This window comes from Hippopotamus amphibius, chromosome 2, assembly GCF_030028045.1.
Source record: "Hippopotamus amphibius kiboko isolate mHipAmp2 chromosome 2, mHipAmp2.hap2, whole genome shotgun sequence".
Lineage (NCBI taxonomy): Eukaryota > Metazoa > Chordata > Mammalia > Artiodactyla > Hippopotamidae > Hippopotamus > Hippopotamus amphibius.
The window spans coordinates 103883675-103907108 of NC_080187.1; the positions used below are offsets into that span (position 1 = coordinate 103883675).

The 23434-nt window shown below is 39.3% G+C and overlaps 1 protein-coding gene across 1 annotated transcript in view; it reads right to left on the minus strand.

Annotated features, from left to right (window-relative positions):
- Window positions 1–23434, minus strand: part of GALNTL6 (polypeptide N-acetylgalactosaminyltransferase like 6) — a 1169120-nt gene that overhangs the window by 201977 nt on the left and 943709 nt on the right. The gene's annotated exons all lie outside the window — the stretch shown is intronic.

The following is a 23434-nucleotide window of genomic DNA, read 5'->3' on the forward strand; positions in this document are numbered from 1 at the left end:
GTGAACGTTCCAGCATGTGTGCTCTTGCCAACAAGAAGGCCCTTCCAGCAAAGCTTTACCTAGTGTTCTCTGTGTTGAAAATAATGTGTATAAAACCACAGGAAAGAAAAAAATACTTCTCAAATCAACAGGAACCAAACAGATTTTTTTCCCGCAAGGTAATAGCAAACTGGCATGCACGTTCAACCCCTGGCTTCTGATTTGAAGTGTAAAAGTGACTGATTTGCTATTAGAATTAGATATGAAAAGGGACAGGGAGATGAGATGCTACATAACCACTGTGGACTTAGCTCTAAGATTAGAAAACAAAAATTTGGAGATGTTTCTTTGACTAATTAAAAACAAACAGTGGGAACAAAATCGAATCAGATGACTTACAGACGAAAACATTTCCTACTGGCTTTGATAAAATGCATTAATCTCTCAGTTCTTTTTTTATGCCAAGTAAGTGCGTTCTGGTGGCTTTCTTTCTGTGGGGTATGTACTCATATAATTTACATCCTCTGCTTTCAGTCTCTCACATCTGAAACATTAGGAGGGCTTTCCTGGAGTTTCTAACAAGTATAGTCTAATATTCATTGAAACAGAATCTTAGCACGCTATTTGTTCTGTAGGTTTCCCTTTCAAACTTTCTCTGCGTGTTTGCAATTAAAGGCAACATTATTATTGTCTCCTCCTATGGAAGGGTTTATGATCTCTTTTCTGCTCTCCAGTTTAACAGATGTTTGAATTACTCTGCATTGGAGTTTCTCTGCATGTAAGGGTTTATCCTTTTTTTTTTTTTGCCTGCACTACACGGCATGTGGGACCCTAGTTCCCTGAGCAGGGACTGAACCCGCACCCCCAGCACTGGAAGTGCAGAGTCGCAGCCACTGGGCAGCCAGGGAAGTCCTTATCCTTATTCTTATTGCTTCTTATTATTAGTGAAATGTTTAAAAAATTCTCAATTTCCTTTATTTTTCTTAACTGCCCGATAAATATCTTGTACAAATGGGTCAATTAAAATAGTTCACATTCTAATTTTTACTATAAAAGAATACTGGTGGGGGGGGTCTTTCACAAGAATATTTTAGGTCAAAATATGCACCCCTCTATTTTTTGTTTTTCCCGTAATGAGCAGAGATCTGGAGATCAGACTCTAGAAGGCAAAGTTTACAGGATTTGGAGTCAGGACCGACCTGAGTGGGAAGGCTGTGATGGTGAAGGATGTGAGTATGTCCTGCAAACTCCCTGAGCTTGAATTGGTGGGGGTCGAGCTGGGAGGATCTTTGTCCTCTTAGAGGGTGGGGGAGGGTAAAGCTTTTGGTTACAGACCCCACAGGGCTCATTCAGTAAACATTTATTAAGCTGATAATTGGAGGCCCCAGTAAGTCACTTGTACTCAGGAAGAGAAACAGCATTTCTAAGTAGCTGAAGGAACGCCTTGGAATGCTAAGCCTGGAAGATGAAAAATATAGACTTTTCTATTTTGGTGAGCTTTTGATAATTCATCATCTTCCATTTATTGCCAACTTAAAGACAGAACAGTTTTGGCTCGCCATGAGTGAGCAGGTATGAGCAGACGGCTGTGTGGCAGGGTCTCACCCAGGAGGCTGGCTGCACCCTGTCCCTCTCTGCTTTGAGCCAGCTGAGCTGTGTCCCCTCCCCGTTGCTCCCTCTTCCCCTTCCCCTGTGTGCAAGCTGCAGAGGAAGATACCCGAGGGCTGGACAGCCCAGTGCCACCTGTGAGGGAGCCTGGAGCTTACTGTGTACCGTCAGAGGCATGATAAGTCATCAGTGATGGATCTGAGGGCTTTGTGGGTACCAGTCCTGCAAGGCCCGTGTTCTGTTAGGACTTCGCACAGTAATCAAGGTTAGGAAAACTTTATAATCTCATTACTGTAATGTATTCAGTCATTGAAATCTTTCTGTGTCACCAACATACCAACACAGTCACTTTCTAAGTTTATTTGTAAATCAGTTGTTTGGACCACAGAGCATGCTGTCTTATGATAACAGTGTCCCCACAGTCATAGGGGACTGAAAATAGATCATGAACATTTGTTAAACCCACCAAAATAGTGTTTTTTACTCTTTTTTTAAACCTGACCGTTCTCCTGTCAAATGTACCACTGTGGGTACCATCTTGACACTCTGAGCGCATCCACTGCTTTCCTCTCTGATCCCCAAGGATGAAAGGAGTCTCATTTTGGGGAGAGGAGGATTAATTCTCTGGAGCTGTGAACGAGAAAGCGCTTCTTTCTAGAAGAGGTTCGCCTCCCGTGTGTCCCAAGGCAAGAAGCAGAAGGTTGTGGGTCACCCGCGAGGGGTCATCGCAACGCGGGATCTGTGCTTCCACACTTTCTAGTTTACAGGAAACTCTCCGGAGCTCGGTAAGAGCATCTCTACATGTTGCCTTTCCCTCTCTCCACACTTCCTCATTCTGTGTATTTTTCTTTTATCAAAGCCCATTTTAATGTATTGAAAAGACTGTCCGGTATGAATTCGCTAATCTCATGAGGTTTGACCCCAAAGAGAGTCCACTAAGTGTTCAAATTCCTCTAATTTGAACTTTGCAGTAATAATTAGGTCCCTTTGCCTCTGAATAATGATCTAGTTGACTGCCCCTTGAAGGGGTCTGTTCTCTCTTAGTAGTTCAGTTGTAACATCTAATTAACCATAACTCACAATGAAGAAGGGTATTATCCATCTAATTAGCAAATTAGACTCTCATACAAGGGAGTTCCTGGCGATGGTGGAAATGGCTTTAAATTAAAAACAGTTTGCATTTCTTTTGTAGGAACAGTTTTTTGATTTATTCCTTAAATATTATTCAAATGATTTTAAACATGATTTTGCATTTTAATTTAAGCACAGCCATCTCTGAAGATCCCTTTTGAATCATCTAATTTTAATGAATAACAAGAGAATTTATGATATTTTTATAAAACAGACCTTTCTTTATTGACTAGGAAACATTTGTAAAACCATTAACATTTTTCTTTTTGGTTGGTGGCCCTAGACTAGCAGTGGCTATATTATTGTTAAAATCCACTGAGTGGATAAAACTATAATCCAAAAAGAAACAAAATGTACCATAATGTTCACTGCAGCACTATTTACAATAGCCAGGACATGGAAGCAACCTAAATGCCCATCAACAGATGAATGGATAAAGAAGATGTGGCACATAGATACAATGGAATATTACTCAGCCATAAAAAGGAATGAAATGGAGCTATATGTAATGAGGTGGATAGACCTAGAGTCTGTCATACAGAGTGAAGTAAGCCAGAAAAAGAAAAACAAATACTGTATGCTAACTCACATATACGGAATCTAAAAAACAATGGTACTGATGAACCTAGTGACAGGGCAAGAATAAGGATGCAGATGCAGGGAATGGACTGGAGGACACAGGGTTGGGTGGGCAGGGGGCGAAGGGGAAGCTGGGACGAACTGAGAGAGTAGCATAGACATATATACACTACCAACTGTAAAATAGGTAGCTAGTGGGAAGTTGCTGTATAACAAAGGGAGATCAATTCGATGATGGGTGATGCCTTAGAGGGCCAGGACAGGGAGGGTGGGAGGGAGTCGCGGAAGGGAGGGGATATGGGGATATATGTATAAATACAGCTGATTCACTTTGTTGTACAGCAGAAACTGGTACAAGAGTGTAAAGCAATTATATTCCAATTAAGAGCTTAAAAAAAAATCCACTGAGTGGTACCCTGATGACCTAGAATTCACATAATTTCAAATACACCAATTTTTCCCCAAGCTTTATTGTATCCCTGGGAGGCAATAATGAAATGATGAGTTATACCCAAGTGAAATGTTGGTGTCTTGCTATTGTGAACATTAAATGTAGCAGTTTTCTGAAACATTTCTGTATTTTCCTTTTTTCCCTAGAGATTTCATGTATGCGCCACAGATTTACACATTCATTAGTGTGTTTAGTGTTCAGTGTAGCAACTAAGTGCTAAAAAAAATCGCCTTCGATAATTTGCATCCAGAGTTAAGGACATGAGTTCTAGATCTCTTACTGACTGGCCCTATGCCTTCGGTTAAGTCACTTCAGTTTTCCTCACCTATGGGATGTAATGGGTTCATCTTAAATATTTCTTCCAGTTTTCCAATTCTGTGATTTCCCTTGTCAAGTTTTACTTATGGCATAGATCTACTCTATCAAGTATTTCATTTGTCCTAAAAAGCAACCCAGTGGTTGGTCTTTTGGTGTTTCTTTGGGCCGTGTGTCACTTCAGAAACCAAGAGTCAAGTCAAAACAAAGCTGACATGTATCAGAGGTTTAGTCAAAAGGCAGATGCCAGGGTCTTGTCTTTGGTCAGTAAAGCATCTGTCTAATCTCCTGCAGCTCCCTGTCTAAAACACTGTCGCTGGTGTCAAAATCATGACTTTGAAGCACTCTAAGTTCATCAAAGATTTAGGTCTGTTCAATAAGTTATGCTTATTATGTCAGAAAAATACAGTAGCAGAGTTTAGATAGCTTTCTAGTATACCTTTAAGAGATGGTTCCCAACGGGACAGGGAATCTAAGTGACCATCAGTGTTACAGAGCAAGGCCAGGGTATCCTGAGTGGAGGACTCCAGGCAGCTGGAATTGTTGCCAAGTTCCTTCTGTCTCCTTTGCACCCCGTAACTTAATCTCAAGGACAGAGCAGGAGGGGCAGGAGACCCTACTGATATGGAGATATGAGTTTTTATAATTATTTGCTATTATTTTTAAATAAATTTATTTATTTATTGGCTGTGTTGGGTCTTCGATGCTGCGCGTGGGCTTTGTCTAGCTGCAGAGAGCGGGGGCTACTTTTTGATGTGGTGCACAGGCTTCTTATTGTGGTGGCTTCTTTTGTTGCAGAGCATGGGCTCTAGGTGCAGGAGCTTCAGTAGTTGTGGCACGTGGGCTCAATAGTCGTGGCTGGCAGGCTTCAGAGCGCAGGCTCATTAGTTGTGGTGCACAGGCTTAGTCACTCCACGGCCTGTGGGATCTTCCTGGACCAGGACTCGAACCCGTGTACCCTGAATTGGCACGTGGATTCTTAACCAATGCGCCACCAGGGAAGTCCCATGAGTTTCTTTATTTAAATACATACTATGGAACTGAAATTTCTTTGATGTTTATACTTTGGTGTTGGTAGAATATAGCAGAATATGACCTTAAGAGCATATAGAATATATGCTAGTTATTGTGGAGGATACCTAATGATGAGCTCTGAACTGAAATGTGTCATAAACACACAGAGATAAACCTTCCTGGTTTATCCTTTTGCAACAAGAGTACACTCTGGATAATTTGAGGTCTTATCACAGGGACAAGAAGTACTTCATTATTAGAGACTATAGGATATTCTTCCACTTCTCAATCTGCTTGGCACAGGTCACGTGTATATTTTACCCCAAAGTGGCTGTGTTAAGGATGAGTCTCTACTTAGCAGTGTGGAGACATCTTCTATATTCTTTACACAGGAGAAAGGTATAGATTTTATGTCTCTAGTTTACTCCAGAAAACTGTCAATCTCTTTACGTCCTGGCTGACCACACTAAATGTGCCCTTTTCATAGTATTCAAATATAGGCATTTCATATTATCTCTAGCGCACCAAAAGTTCAACCAAGAAAGTATCAGAATTGCTGGAACTGTATCCAGTTGCTTCCATTATGATTTCAACTGAGTTCTGTCTCCAAATATCTTATTTTCTATTCTTTTAATATACATCTTCAGTCCTTTGTGAAATAGCTGGGGACACTAAACTTAAATAGACAACATATATTCCAGCTAATATAAAAAAAGAAGAGAGAGAACTAGGACGTCACCTTTTACAACCCCTAATGAACATCACGAAAGGAGCCAGCTCGCCTGTTCTGTGCTGCCTCTTGAGGGAACACATCACTGCCCATAAAGCATTCTTGGCAAAGCACTGAATCTGAATTCAGTCATGCCCATAGATCTAACTACTAACTTACAGGAAATAAAGGATTGATGAATATGTGAAATGGAGCATGTGGGAGATAACCAGGAAAACCTAAACTATAAAAATTGCTCCAGGACAAACAGCTTGATTTCTTCAGCAAATAAGTTAGAAGAAGAAGAAGAAGAAAAAAAGAAATGGAAAGAGAATTCTAAAGATTAAAAGAAACAAGAAATACATCAAAGGAGAGAACCTAATGTGGACCCTGATTCAGTGATACAGTTGAGGAAGGAAAAAAGCAGCCCGTGATGTCTGGGAAGTGGTCTGGCCCCCATGGCGGGCCCATCATCTGGTTCTGCTGGACATGACCATCTCGCAGACCATGCAACAAGGTCACTCTGAGACCATGATAAAGTGAGACAGAAACAAGATCACCGTGAAACCCACAATATAACAAATATTCCCCCTTTCAGCTAAAATGTGTGAATTCTATTTTTTACCAATTATTTTTTAAGTGGTGGAAAGGATTTGAGATTTGTTTTTTTTCCCCATGAGACTCCTTGATCGCACGCAATCATGGGAGGAGAGAGTTGGATACCGTTCTTTGGGGGTCCTCTGTATTTCTGCATGTTTTGTGGGTGAGGCAACGTCTACCATTTGTTCTGGGTGTTTATATAGCGAACAGATGCGGAAGGCAGAGATCTGTGGTTCTCTCAGGAACAAAAGGCAGTTTTATTTACAGCCCTGGAAGGTGGAGGTAGTATTTCCCTCTGCATGCCTGCTGTCCATTATACGAGATGTGAGTTCCATCATTTCCGAGAGGAGGGAAGGTCACCGATAAAGGCCTCGTAACCACTCACGGCAGTTTTGGAGTTTTCTGACCAGGACTTGGAGAGGAATCTAAGGAAGCAGATGTTGGAATTACACATCTGGCTGTCCCGTTCTTACCCCGGCACCGCCCAGCTCTGGCTCGGCTGAGCTCCACACCACCGCTCACTTCTTTCTTGTGATTTTCTCCTCTAGTTAAATCCTTCTAGTGTCTGAAAATATCTCTGACATCACACTGACACATCATAGTGAGAAACAGTGAGCTGTGTTTACCAGGAGAATTCTGATATTTGTCTGTGATCTGCCCTTAGACGCTACATTCCCACATAGAAAAGAGGGATGGGATACATCTCAGCCTGGAGTCTCCTCTTGGCAGGTCAGGTCAGCTGGACATTTAGCAGCTTCCTTGGGGTCCTCTTTCTCTCTCAATCTTTCTTTCTTTCATCATTCACTTAAAGAACAACTGAATGAGATATTTCCAGGAGAGCTTTGAATGTGTGACATACTCAGAGGAACACAAAAGAAATGTCACAACACCTGTTCCTTCCCCCTACCCCAGGGTATAGCCCAGTGGAGTAGTAACGGCTGTGGATCTGCTCCAGGGTTAGCACTTAAAAGGGTTTACAGTCCAAAGGGAGTCCAACTCGAGGATGGAAGATGCCTTAGAGGACTGGGGCGGGGAGGGTGGGGGGGACTCGAGGCGGGGGGAGTCAAGGAAGGGAGGGAATATGGGGATATGTGTATAAAAACAGATGATTGAACTTGGTGTACCCCCCAAAAAATAATAAATAAATAAATAAAATTATAAAAAAAAAAAACTACAAGCCAAAAAAAAAAAAAAGGGTTTACAGTCTTCTGTATCTATATGCTCAGATATCAAAGATTATTTATATAATACCTTATGAATCAAGACCCCCAAAGTGAAAACAATATAGGTGCCACATATAGAAAAGGATTAAGAACATTTGCAGAAAAAATAAAACAAAACAAAACTGTGTGTAAAAAGGAAAGGAAAAAAAAGAGAAATCCATAGTTAACATTTTCTTCATCATTAAAAAAATTTAGTGTATATCCTTTTAGAACAGGTTTTGCAAGAGGTTAAATAACAGACTACTGCTTACAAAATATTTTGGCATTAGGTAATAGCCTAAAAAATGCCTATACAAATGCCTATACAAATGCTGCATAACTGTGATGCAGCTTTTATTTCAGTTCATTTATAACAAATTTGATTTGTACATTCATTGCTTATTTCAGTTTTGAGAAGGTAACGTATATTTAGTTATAACAGAAGTATTTGAATTCTATTTTTTCTTTTCCGTAATATTTTCCTAAAGACTGTTTAAAAACTGGTCTTGTCTGATGTTTCAAATATTTCTTAAATAATTCATATTTAGATTATATGATATTTTTCTAAGCATTTTATTTTATTCTACTTATTTAAAAATTTTTATTGGAGTATAGTTGATTATAATGTTGTGTCAGTTTCAGGTGTACAGCAAAGTGAATCAGTTATACATAGACATATATCCACTCTTTTATAGATTCTTTTCCCAGATAGGCCGTTACAGAGTATTGAGCAGAGTTCCCTGTGCTATAAAGCAGGTTCCTTTCAGTTATCTGTTTTGTATATATTAGTGTGTAGATGTCAATCCCAATCTCCCAATGTATCCCTCCCTCCCCTTATCCCCGGCAACCATAATTTTGTTTTCTACATCCATGACTCTGCTTCTGTTTTGTAAATAAATTCATTTGTACTCTTTTTTTTTCTCAGATTCCACATATAAGCAATATCATATATTTGTCTTTCTGTCTGACTTACTTCACTCAGTATGACAATCTCTAGGTCCATTCATCCTAAGCATTTTATAGTTTTCAAAAGTCAATGTAATTAAAGGACTTCTATGAATGAATACAAGTGACATAATCTGAGTATAACATTTATAGTTTGTAACTGTTCTGTTTATATAAACCTACAATGAGAACTCTATTTTCTCTATGTCACGCAATATAAAATTTACTGGCATTCATGATTATTTTCTTTATATCATTTCTTCTGATGTTGTAACTTCTGCCTCAAAGAAAACAAAGTGAATGGAAACTGGGTAAAACTCAGAGGTCTTTTCTATGAAATATTTTTGCTAAGTATTTTGAACTCACCACAAACTGATCCATTTTAATACAATAGAAATGTCTTTTTTTAATGTAAATTTATTTATTTATTAGCTGCATTGGGTCTTCGTTGCTGCACACGGGCTTTCTCTAGTTGTTGTGAGCGGGGGATACTCTTTATTGTGGTGCACAGGCTCCTCATTGTAGTGGCTTCTTTTGTTGTGCAGCACAGGCTCTAGGCGTGCGGGCTTCAGTAGTGGTGGCATGCTGGCTCAGTAGTTGTGGCTCACGGGCTTAGTTGCTCTGTGGCACGTGGAATCTTCCCCGAGCAGGGCTCAAACCCATGTACCCTACATTGGTAGGCGGATTCCTAACCACTGCGCCACCTAGGAAGTCCCATGTCTGCTTTTTAATAATTCAGTGGTTGTATTTTATTTTAAACATCCTGTATATTGCAAAGAAAAGGCCATATAATTTATAAGTTTTCATTTGCAACAAGTACATGATAATTCAGTCTAAACGCACAAATGTAAAAGTCTTACCATCGGCATTACAGAACGTCATTGGTTCAGTGTTATACTATTTGACGCTGCAAATATTTAAGAATTTTGCCAAAAATAGTGATAGGCTTTAGTCTATAAATATTAGAGAATAGTTTAATTCTAGAAAAACATTACACATAATGCACTCTTTTAAATAAAAAACCCTATATAAATATCAGTTGAATTATCAATGTTGACATAGGAGGAAAAATCTCTAAGCTCATCTAGATCACTTCTTCCTTTCACCCATTCAGTTTTTTTTTTCAATGTGGTGAAATGCATGTAACATAAAATTTACCATCTTAACTATTTTCAGTATGCAGCTGAGTCAGTAGTGTTGAGTATATTCACAAGGGTTGTGTAGTCGAGCTACAGACTGTTCGATCTTGCAAACTAAAACTCTATACCCATTAAATAAGTCCCCTTTACCCCTCTCCCCAGCCCTTGGAGACCACCATTTTCCTTTTTGTTCCCATGAGTGTGGCTACTCTAAATACCTCATATAAGTGGAATTATACACTTTTTATTATATTCTTTTTATTATTGGCTTATTTCACACAGCATAATGTTCTCAGGGTTCACCCACGTTGCAGGCTGTGTCAGAGGTTCCTTCCTTTTTATGGCTGGGTAGTGTTCCATTGTGTGTGTAGATCCCATTTTCTTTATCCATTCATTTGTTAATCGGCATTTGTGTCGTTTCTGTCTTCTGGCTATCGTGAATAATGCAGCTATGGACAAAGATGTACAAATATCTCTTCAAGACCCTGCTTTCAATTCTTCTGGATATATATCCCCAGAATGGAATTGCTGGATCATATAGTAGTTCTAATATTTTCAATTTTAAGAGGAATCACCATGTTGTTTTCTATAGCAATTGCACTAGTTTCCATTCCTACCACCAATGCACAGGATACTTATTAAATTTTAAAGTCCTTGTAATCTTTTTGGTAAAATGTATATTTAAATAAATCTTGTTTTAATTGAATGTGGAGGAGAACTCTAGCCAAAGTCTTGAGAACAACCCAAAAATTCCCCAGTGAGTCTTCCTAATCCACTGAATATCAAATATTCTACAAAGAAAGAAAAGTCTGAGTATTACCCATGACAAATACCTTCAATGCAGAATTCAGCAGCTATAGAAGTAAGAAAGGATCACAGATGCCACTCTGGGGACAAAAATTGTACAAAAAAATCCTCCAGCGCGTGTTTGTTTTTTCTCACTGTAATATAGACTGATCAAGAACACCTTGTTTGAAAACATCCTAGTTTCCAGTCTAAACACTCCTTGTGGTTACAGAGTAAACACCATCTGATTTACATGCGTCTGTGTCAATTCCTCTCTGCACTATGCCCTCCTCTTCCGACCTTAGGCATGAGGTCTGCAGGCTGCATCAGGGACCCCCCAGCCCCCTGCCTTCTCTCAGCCTAAATTATCAGTTCTATCAGGGAGCTAAAGACCACCTTATCTTAATTAATCTCCTCATATTTACCAATATATCTTTTACATATCTTCTCATTCTTCTAAGAAAACTCACTACTTATCTTTCAATGATTCCCTTAATCTCTAAGCCTATCAAAAATACACTTTTTTTTTTTGGCTGTGTCGGGTCTTCCTTGCGGCATGCGGGATATTTGTCATGGCATGAGGCTTCTCTCTAGTTGTGGCACACAGGCTGCAGAGTGCGTAGGCTCTCTAGTTGAGGTGCATGGGCTCAGTAGTTGTGGCAGAGGGCTTAGTTGCCCCGTGGCGTGTGGGATCTTAGTTCCCTGACCAAGAGTCAAATCCATGTCCCCTGCATTGGAAGGCGGATTCTTTACCACTGGACCACCAGGGAAGTCCCCTAAAATGCACATTTTATAAGATAACTTGTCTCGAGACATAAGAGGCTTTAAAAATTAAATTTAACTAAGAAAAAAACCATCAAAAGCACCAGTATATTTAGGCTTTTTACCTCTAAAGTCCTTATGGGTAAAGTCCCATTCATAAATTTCACACTTTTCCAATCACATCAGCTACTTCTTAATATATTTTGCTGAACACCATGTTATGTGATTTTAAGCTGATTGTTTTTGTATTCCAACATTAATGCTACTGCTAATTATTGATTTATTTGTTCCCTCACACACATTCACACCTTGAATAGACAGTGTTTTGTGAGCTGGTTTGACTCCTAATGACTGTCTTTAAAAATTGGGACTAAGTAAATTTTTCCCATCAAAATAATGATTCTCTGTAACATGCTTTCCTAAGGCAAAATCAGGATGAGAAATAAAAACTCTGGACATAAACATTCACAGATCATGTGAGCCCATCAACAATTAATAGGGTGACATCACAGCATCCTAGTGAAATCACACGCTGTGTGTATCAAACCAGCAAGCTACACAGAATCACCTCTGGATCGAGGGATTTGCAAATTCATTTAAGCAATTTTTAGAAAACTCAAAGTTATAAAAAACCAAAGCCAGGATGCCTGAGAAAGGGAGAAATTGGGAAAGCGAGTGAAAAAGCATAAAATTAGGGTAGAACAAGAAACAAAAACAAACTTTAGGATGCCACATACCAGCACAAATATCAAACTAGAGGAACAAAAGCTCTGCTGATATGAAAGTACTTTCAATTCTGCATTTCCCTGGAGTTGAAACAAACCTAGTATCATTCACACATACATGCTACAAGACATTTTGTTTCTCTTTAGTTTCTCTGAGGCATCTATTGGAATTCTTGGGTGGGAATGTCATATGGGGAGAGTTATAGGGACCAGTAATCTCAAATTAGCACGTGTGTGAGTGATTGAAAAACGTCACCTGGTGACTGCCAAAACAGCCATAAAGACCTCTGGGGTTTGGCTTGACTTCACAATAAATAAAGACAAATTGGAAAGAATCCCTCTAAACAGTTAGTGTGAGAAAAATGCTATGTCAAAATTTCAATTTAGATGAGACCGGAACTAAATTAAATATCTGGGAATTGGTGCTGTTCCCAAGGCTACCGAAACCTCCCAGTTCCTAACAGTGTTCTCGTACTGCAATATAGGAGGAGGTGTGTGGAAACGAGCTATCTGCCCTTGTTGAGGAAAACGGACCTGCTGAAGGTACGTCCTCCCAAGGAATTGCTCCATTTCTTGATAATACTATTAAAGAATGAAAAGGAGAGGGACCATATAAGATATTGTCTTGGCTTAAATTGAAAAAAGAAAATATAAAGAGGACCAAAAATGTGTCTCATGTCCTTGAATGAAAAGAACCAATAGAATAAGTAGCAAAATATGACAAAGTAATGTATGGAAATAATAATAATAATAGTAGTAATAATATCTACAGTTATTGAGTGCTTACAAGTTTTATTCTGAGATATATTCATGTGCTAATTTATTAAATCCTCATTTTACAGATGAGAAAAAGGATACTCATTTACAAATGAGGAAAATGAGGGTCAGAAGATTAAGAAATTTGCCTGATATCATACAGTAAAGGGAGTCTGAATTATTGTAAGTACTCAATAAATGTCAGTGATCGTATGTCAGGAGGAAAAGAAAAACTTGAAGCCAAATGCATCCATTAGGAATCTTTTAAGTATATGGAAATTTAATGTAGAGAATTTGGTGTTTACAGTAATATATATAATTATTATAGAAGACCTGGAAAATTTAGAGAAGTGGAAAGAAGAAAAAAAACCAATAAGAATTATACCACTAAAAGTTAATCACTGTGAATAAGCCAGACAGAGAAAGACAAATACTGGGTGGTATCACTTATGTGTGAAATTAAAAAAAAAGGTCAAATTCATAGAAACAGAGTAGAAAAGTTGTCAGAGGCTGGGGGTTGGGGAAATAGGGGGAGTCTGGTAAAATGGTAGAAAGTTTAGTTATAAGCTGAATGAGGTCTGAGGATCTAATGTAGAACTTGGTGACTGTAGTTAATAACACTGTGTTGTATAATTGAAAGTTACTGAGACAGTAGAACTTAAATATTCTCCACCAAATATATATATGGTGATGGATGTGTTAACTAAGTCAACATATACGTACATCAAATCGTCACATGCTACCCTTTAAAAATCTTACAGTTTTGTCAATTATACCGCAATAAAGCTGAGAAAAAAGCCAATCATTGCTCACATTTTCCTTTACCTTTTGTGCTTCTATTTAGAGTCTACATGTTCTTTTAAATCTAACATTGAAATTTTCCGTGTCATTACCTTCCTTATTGTTGATTTAGGTTCTTTATGTGATTAGAGCCATGACTATTATAAATAATATATAACAAATATTTTGTGAATAAGTGTTTTCTCAATCTAAAAATTTCCTTAGGAAAGATCCTGAGAGCTGAAAACAGTGCATCATAGGGTAGGAGCCTGTTGAAGGGAAAGGCTGTATAAAATATCTAACTAAAAAAGACTGAAACTCTGTCCTCATTGGCTATGGAATCCAAGGAATTTGGAGGGGCCAAGGGGACTTGAATGGCGGTAGAATTCATCCTCTTCTTTATTGAAGGAGAACAGAGGTCACCTCTCACCATCAAATTGCCAGACTGTCAGCACACCCTCTTTTCCGCTGATGAAGGGAATGGGCTATCTGTGCACTTGTATCAGGCCACCCTCTCCGCTTGTGCCCTTGATCCTGTCTTTCCTCATCTGCTCACAAACATGACTCCTGTAGCTGCCCCATCTCTTCCTTGCATCTTCATCTTTGGTCCTCTACTGAGTCATTCCATCTCAGCCAAAGAATTGCAACATGTCTTTTCTTAAAAAGCAAACCTTCTTTGACACACACCCTCCTCTAGCTTCTCCCCATGCATCGACTCCATGTTTCAGCAGGGTTTGGGGAGGGAGTTGTCTAGATCTGCATCCCTACTTCATCTCCTCTCATTCTCTCTAAATCCACATCTTTTGTTCATTCATTCAAGATGGTTGTGGGGATCTGTAAGCATAATGTTGTGCTACAGCCCATGCTCTTTTACCTTTTGAAACAGGTAGGAATTTCATTTCAGAGAGATTCATTTACTAAGACAAAGACTCAGATTAAAAGGGATGCGACGTGAACGCTGAATGTGGAGACAGAGTAGGAAAGGATGAAGGGAGTTATTAACAAGGAAATAATTTTGAAATTCACTGACAGAGAAGAGAAAATGGGTTCAGAGGCTTACAGGTCTGATTATAAGCAGAAAGTACTTCTGTGCACACCTGCAGGTGACTTCTAAGATTCATACTTTTCTAATATAGCCAACAAGGCGGGATCGTAAGAAAAGATGTGGTTCCTGGAAAGAGTCTGAAATGGTGAGAGCCCCTTGCTTGAGTAATTGAAAGCTAGACTGGACCAAGCCCTGTGAAATATCATGTGACGATTCTCTCCGGGGAATGGGGAAAATGATCCAATAGGCCTTTTCCATCTTTGCTTTCTGTGACCTCTGGCTGTTAACATCACTTTTCCTCGTTATGTCAAAATGAATTGCCTATTTACCACTGAACTCTAGAAAGCACTTTTTCTCCCTAGGCAAGACAAAAACCTAGCATTTGCTACATACACTTCATTTCAACTTAATCAATGTGCCAAGGAGTCCTTTTAAAATGGGTAATATTAGTTCCAGGATATTTTGCTTACTTGCCACAAACACAGTTCCCCTTCCTCGTCAAGCTTCCCCAGAGCGCCCCCAAATTTTAGAAGACATTCTGAGGAGAATGTAAGATGTATTAGCAAATTGAGAAGCCAAATGAAGTGATATGGCCTTTAGATTGCCAACTACCTCCAGAGCAGGGTCATTTATTAGTACTGGAATATGCTCAGGTTGGTTTTTTTCCGTACGAATGAAAACTGAAAAACACTGGATGACTGCATTTATATTCCACAGTATTTCATACATTTCTCTTTCTCGGGCAGGCAGAAGGAATAGAAATTGTTTAAATTTCTTACCAAGAAATAAATAAATGGTATTTCTTGGAGTTATATATATATATGTACACACATGTACACACATATATACATACATGTATATATCACTCAGTCTCTAAGAAAAAAATGAAAGGTGCCTCATTTGTAATTTATTCGAAAAAAATCATTGTTTCCTGAACAGTCTTGATTAAATGAGGCAATAAATCACATGTCTGGAAACTGCCAAGTGTCTGCCAAGGCACAGGTTGGCTCAGAAAGTGACGAGGGTGGAATTGTGGAGTTTTATAGTCTGTCACTGGTGTGACAAGTAATGATAAAGGGCTGTGTTACGTCTTCTGTGCTGATAGTCTGGCCACATATTTTTCTACTGTAATTCTTTTGTTTGGCCCTGCTTATCTTCACTGAAATGGGCCACATCTCCTTGAGCTCCAGAAGTATTTTCCCCGCTAATGATGTGTCTCTATGGACCCAGGGTTATTTTCACACTTGATGAAGTTCCCCCATGGAGGGACCACAATGAGTCAGTGTGTTGCAAATGGTGCTGGACAGGACGTTGATTTTTCCCTCTCTCAGTGGACGGACAAGCCCTGCATCGGTAGAGTGACCAAGGCTTCACTTCCCAGAGAGATTTGTTTTTCCCAATGACTTTATAAAGATCATTTAGCCTGCAAATTCTGCCTGTCTCTCAAAATGTGTGTTAGACCACATCCATGGTTTCAAATCTGAGACCACCCATTCTACCTATTTCATGAAGATGAGAATAAACTAACACAAATGAAAAGCTATTAAACATTAATTAATATAACTAAAAATTAACAAGTTACAGCCAGTGCTAGAAATGCCATGCCACTCTTTGAACACTCCATGAAAACTAAAACGTAACAGAAAGGTGCTGTGAGGCAGCGAAACAGTGAATATTGAGGACACAGGGCACAGCCCTCAGAGTTGTGTAGCTTACAGTCTCAGCAGGATGTAGTAAAATTTCAGATGGGAAGATGAGTAATATGTCAGAATAGGGCTCACTCATTGAAGGTGTTTGCTGTAGATGGTATAAGGATTCTGAAAGGCAGGAGCCTGGAACTTGAATTGGATGAGTAAGATTTCTAGAGATGAAGAGGAGGAAGGGAAGGCCAAGTTTGGGGAACGAAGTAATACCAAGCCGGGACATAAACCGTCCTGAGAAGGTCCTTTATTATAGAAACACATCACAAAATGAAACAAGCGACCAACCAATCAGCCAAGCAACAATAACCCCTGCTTGGGTGGATCCTTGCAAAAAAATGCCAAACTGTGCAGTGATGTGAAACCAGGGGAAACCAAAAACACTGAAACAAACTGTAATCTGCACCTTCTCTCTTTTTTTTCCCTTTAGTGACTATAATTTCTTAACTGTTTTCATTTGTGTATTTGATATTTTGGGGCGCTGGATAATACATGCACAGGCAAAATGTTTGATACAAAAGGGTATATTTTGAAAAATAAATTCCACCTCATACCTCCAGTACTCTATTATTTCTTACTAGAAATAACCCCTTTTACTAGTTTATCTGTATTTCTAGGATACTTTAAGCATGTGGAATTTTATATATATATAAATATATGTATACTGTATACATTTAACACAGCATATATTTATATATTTATATATATGAATGAATTTCTACTATATATTTACACATATATATATAATCTGTATGCCTAAAGTGTCTTAAAATATCATATATATTTAAGTTAAATTGATTATATGTCCATAAATGAATTTCTACCATAATCTGTTAAACTCTAAGGGGATTTCTTTTGAAAACCTGGCACTATATTGTACTACTGGCCATAGAAATACCCTTCTTATTTACGCTCTTTTTGTGCTAAGAAATAGTTTCTTTTTTCGCCACATGGTTCTGGTGAATTCTAGTGAAATCTCACTAAAAGTCACCCCTAGAAGCATCATGAAATGTCTCAGATGGTTTGGATATTGTCAGGTTGTCCTGGGAGAGGCACCAACATGATAAACACCACCAGTCCTAGTGCCTGGACTTGTACCACTTGGCTCTGGGCTCCTTGCACCAAATCACACAGATGGGAGCTTGCCATGGTTTCTAACAAAAACGAACTCTTAGTAAAATGTCAAGAGTGGATACTAGTGTAGCAGAATCCAAAGTGCCTTTTTACTTAAGTCTAGAGCCAAATCTCAATGGGGACAAAAATGCAAGTCAAAGTATTGAATTCAAATACCTATGGCCATGTTACAGGAAATAACATGTTCTGAAAGATGGCCAGAAGTTATACTGGGCAGGCTTCTCTGACAACGAATTTTGAATAAACTTTAGGGTCACAAATAGATATCAACATTTTTGGGGGAAAGGAACAAAGACAAACTAGTTCAAGCAAAAGGTGTATTTCATGGAACCCTAAAGCAGGAAGGGTACTGGGTTGCCCTCAAATTTAGATTAATTTTACAGATTAGGAAACTAGGGCTTTTAGAGGATAAACAACTGGCCCAGGATGTTAGACTCTAGCCCATGTCAAAGTCTGTATCCTTTCCTGTACATTGAGGCAGGATAAAACAATCTAAGGACAAAATATAGGGAAACAAGTTTCCTTATTATTTATTTTTCTTAAGTTTATTTATTTATTTATTTTTGGCTGTGTTAGGTCTTTATTGTTGTGCATGGGCTTTCTCTAGTTTTGACAAGCGGGGGCTACTCTACGTTGTGGTGCACAGGCTTCTCATTGTGGTGGGTTCTGTTGTTGTGGAGCACAGGCTCTAGGCACACAGGCTTCAGTAGTTGTGGCACTCAGGCTTAGTAGTTGTGGCTCACAGGCTCTGGAGCACAGGCTCAGTAGTTGTGGCACACAGGCTTAGTTGCTCTGCACCATGTGGGATCTTCCCGGACCAGGGCTTGAGCCCATGTTCCCTGCACTGGCAGGCATATTCTTAACCACTGTGCAACCTAGGAAGTCCCTATTTTTTTTTTTTTTTTCTAATTGGCTTTGTTCAATGATCCATGAATCTGGCAGCATCCCATCTCAAAACTAGAAGGGTCCTCCCAAATTTCCTTACTTTTCTTGGCTAAATTCATTGTATTAATATCTCTCCAACATACAATGAGTAGCACTTCTCCAATTCCTGCATTTTAATATAGTCTTTCGAAAGGAACAAAGGAGTAATTCTGTATCTCTGCTCCACTCACCTCTGCTTAAGAAGCTGCTCTTGCCATATTTGTTGGTTTACAACTGTTGGTGATTTACATTTATAATGTAGTTTTTGGTTTACATGTCCATCACTCCCAACTAGTCCATGAGTACTTAGCATAGTGTCTGGACTTAGTAAGCACTTGGAAGATGATTGCTAATTGAAGTAAAATTGAATTGCAGTATTGCTCCTTCTGCATATAAGAGGCAATTTTTTTTTGTAGTAGTTAAGATGTGGAAAGACATTGTGATGTGAAAGAAGAGTTTAAGAACTCTTAAGAAGAGTTTTAGATTAGTGTTTCTAGGGTGGGCCTCTTGTTCATTAGGTATTAGCTTAAAAAGCAGTCAAGGGCAAGGTGGTGGTAGGTGCTGAATGCCAAGTTCAATAAGCAATTTGTCTGGTGCATTGTAGAGAACCAGCCATGAGCTCTAAGCAACATGCTTCCTGGAGTACTACACACAAAAAAATGATGGGAACTTAAGTGAATGGTAACGTTTTGAAGAAACAATCAGCAAATATAAAGAGTCGGAGAACTTTTGCTTATGAAGGGAGATGTATTCATCATTTGCAGTAAGATTAATGAGGCCCAGAGAGAATAGGAAACTTGTCTATAATCATATAACTAGTTGTAGGACTGGGATTTTAGCCCCATTCTATTATCTAGGTACCTTGGTATTAAATGGAGAGTCTGAACTAGTCCTGCTTCTAGAATTTAGTCCTGCTTCTAGAATTAGGTCCTCATCGTGCTCTAAGGGCTGAAATCTCTGTGTGCAGAAAAGCATACTCATTTCATCACTGTAAGCCTGTTGGTACCCTCTGCACATTTCTGAGACCAAGCAAGTCATTGTCCAGCCCTCAGGCAAGTTCTGGTACCAAAACAACTTGTGCCCAAGTGAGGATATTTGAGGCCAGTTAATTCCATATACTTCTCCTTCATGTATCATCCATGATCAATAAGCATTATGTATGTACCCAAATATATTGTATCTACTCTCTCTCCATCCCTCAGCAGCTTACTGCGTGTGTTGATCTGTTTTCTCCTCCTCTCGAAACCTCTCTTTCCCCAGGTTGAAGGTCTATCCCCTATAACCCTTGCTCTGTCATAAATACATCTCTGTATTCTCAGCTTTACAAGAACTGTCTCTGTCCTCTCTCCCTCTTTCTCTCTTTCCTTCTCTCTCTTTCAGAGCAGACAACCCACAACCACCTGGAAGACTTCCTCGGAGGAAACCACTCAGATCTTCCACATTTCATATCTTTGGAGATCAAGAGGGAAGCATCCTTTTAATGCTTTCAGGTGATTAGTCTTCTAGTCATGTCTTAGTTCAGGCTGCTACAACAAGATACCATTGATTGGGAGGCTTAAACAATAAGAATTTATTTTTCACAGTTCTAGAGGATGAGAAGTTCAAGATCAAGGTGCTGACTAATTCTTGTTGAGGCTTTCTTCTTGGATTACTGAGACCTACCTTTTCACTATGTCTTTACAATGGAGAGGTGGGGGAAGAGGGAGGGGGAGGGAACTGGTCTCTCTTCCTCTTCTCATAAGGACATTAATCCTGTACTAGGAATCCCACACATGAAGTAATCTAAACCTAATTATCTCCCAAATCCCCACCTACTGATAGCATCACATTAGGGGTTAGGGCTTTGACAGATGGATTTTGAGAGAACACAAACATTTAGTCCATAATAAGTCATAAAGCAAACTGGTCAGCTCATTGGCATTGATACTTAGCTGTACTATGCTCCATCAATCTTTGGGTTTCTTTTTTCAGCAGTTTACTGTCTTCTCCCTCTTCTCAACTGAGGATATTGGGACCAGAATGATTTCAAAACCTGCCTACATAGTTCATCTTACAAATTTGTCTCCTTGACTTCAGTAGCACTTAATTTCATCATACTTCAGTCTCCTACTCTTAGGACCCCATCTTGTGTCTTGCCCTCACTCTAAACTACCCCATGACACAGGAATAATAACTCCAGTGTCTGAATCTCAGATCACAGTTTCCTGTCATCTGCTTCTTTCTATGTCTTGACCTTGTGCTTTTATTCCATTGTGTTCTTGATTTTCTTCAAATCCAGTGATTTTCTCCTGGTACCTCTTCCTTTTCTATCCAGTATGAATTCCATGCTTCAATATCTGAACCAGCCTTGTTGATTCTCCTGACCCCACCTTCCCACTGCAAACACTTGGCCAGACTTCATCTCTGGATCGTACTCCTGTGTGCTCTGTTATTCCTAAACCCAGGTGTCAGAGTTCATGCTGAATGAATATCTGTGCCTGTAAGCACCACAGCAAACATGAAATGCTCCAATGACAGCTGGACCCTCAGAACTAAAACTCAGCACTCTTATATGTGGGTGAGCTCCTTGTCCGGTGCCCTTTGATGAATTGCCTTCACCTGTGTCTTCAAGCTTCTGCTCAAGTACCACTCTCTGCTCTACCAGTAAAAGATGTTGGCTTCTAGTTTTTGGTGAAGGTTAAAATTGACTTCAGCTTCTCACTAGACTGAGCTCCTTGAGGTCAGGGACCATGTTTTGTTTATTTTTATATACTTAGCACAGTACTTGGGCATAGCCTAGATAATAAATATTGAATGAGTAAATGTACCTTTCCCTATTCACAAAATGATTGCCATCTACACTCAAACTTACCTAGTCCCAGACGATGTGTTTTTCTTTCTTACAGGACCAATCAATCTCTTTGCCTTTACCCCAGACCTTATCCTTTGCCAGCTGCTTTGGGACCTTGTTCCATTAGTTATCACCTCTCTCTTATACATTCAAATTCTTCCTCCATAGGCTTCTTCTTTTTAGCTATAAACACTTTTGCATCTCTCTAATACTAGATAAACTAATGAAAATATTCCTTTGAAATCTGAATTTCTCCCTAGCTAATGCAAAATGTCCTACTTTCCATCATCTCCAGAATCATGGAAGAGATGATCTTTACTCCCTAAAGCACCAAGACCTGGCTTCAGCCTCTACCTCTGTTCGGAAACTTCTATTACAATGATCTCCACTTGTCAAAGCAAAACACACATTTTCAAGTCCTTGCCTCATTGAACCTGACCACTTCTTTTGGAGCTTCTTTTCTCATTATGATTCTATGTTTTAAATCACATCTCAGTTTCCAGATAGACTCTTCAGCTCTTCACCCTGCAAATGCGGGGGTTCCCCAGGGACTTTTCCTTCGTCCTCTCTTCTTACTTACCTCTCCAGTGATTTCAGCTTCCCCCAAACTCTATCTAGTAACTTTAGCATTCATCTTACATCACTTTGTCTCTGTGAAGGAAGGCACAGATAGCAGGGAGTTTTGTTTTAAAGCACAAGACTGAATGACCACTTTTTGAGGTGATCTATTTCAGGGCTTCTTAGTGCTTTTGGCATTTGAGACTCGATAATCCTTCATTATGGGGGCCATTGTGAATGCTTAGCAATGTGCCTGGTCTTTACTCACTGGACACCAGTAGTACCCTCGAGTTAACCCAGACTGTCTCCAGACATTGCCAAATGTCTCCTTCAGGGCAAAATTGTCCCTGGTTAAGAACAGCTGATCTATCTGAAAGCAGCTAATAACAACAAGCAAAAGAGGAACAGCAGTCAATTGTACTGTTAGGTTCCAGAGATGAGCTCTAATTTCAAACTAATCTGATCATGTTTTATTTTTTTTTAATTTTTACTTTTTTATTTTTTACTAGACTACAGTTGATTTACAACGTTGTGTAAGTTTCAGGTGTACAGCAAAGTGATTCAGTTGTACATATACATGTATCCTTTTTCAAATTCTTTCCCCATTTAGCTTATTACAGAATATTGAGCAGAGTTCGCTGTGCTAAACAGTAGGTCCTTGTTGGTTATTTATTTTAAACACAGTAGCGTGATCATGTTTAGAATGAGATCCTTATGTCTGGAAACCTGCACTTCTTCTTCCTAGCACTCTCATGGACCTGGCTACTTAGCGGGGCAACTGGGCATCATTTCCTGGAAATTTATTTTTTCCTCCTCTTTGTTCTGTTATTTACTTTCCCTGGAATATAGACTGAACAACAGTAGCAGTGGTGGAAACCTCAACAGCAGCATGGAATAGAACGTCTTTGTGGAGAGAAAGGTGGGGATAACTGAGAGATAACTGATCACGAAAGAAGAAAATAAAACTTCTCAGGAGAATGTTTGAAACTGTACCTAATTTGTTTTTTGAGGAATCACAGAAACTTGCAAGGGCTTGTTCTCTTTATGCCCGTGAATTCAGCCACTATGAAAATAGAAATCACCCCTATGAAATTTTGAACCTTGATCACTTTTCTTTTATATTCTTTCCAGATTAAATATGAAGATTTATGTCTTTCCCCTATGCATATCCCATAAGAATGTGCCCTTCTAGACACCTTACAAAAGGACCTCTTTTAAGTTTGCTTCTTGGTGAACCAGTCACTGAGATTAGTCACATGCCTGCGAGAGTTTTGGAAAGAACTGATGTATGTGTGTATGAAGGTACGTATGCTGCGTTGGGTCTTCATTGCTGCGCGGGCTTTCTCTAGTTGCGGTGAGCGGGGGCTACTCTGTTGCGGTGCGCAGGCTTGTCATTGCAGTGACTTCTCTTGTCGCAGAGCATGGGCCCTAGAGCACACAGGATTCAGTAGTTGAGGTGTGTGGGCTCAGTAGTTGTGGCATGTAGACTCTAGGGTGCACGGGTTTCAGTAGTTGTGGCACACAGGCTTAGTTGCTCTGTGGCATGTGGGATCTTCCCAGACCAGGGCTCGAACCTGTATCCCCTGCACTGGCAGGAGGATTCTTAACCACTGAGCCACCAGGGAAGTCCAGAATTGATGTCTTTAGAGTCAAAGATTGAGAACTTGTGGATAGAAAGGTTCACGGATTCATTTTGAATCAAAATCAAATAAAATGCAAAACAAGAACAAAATAATCTCAGATAAATATTCAGTATGTTAAA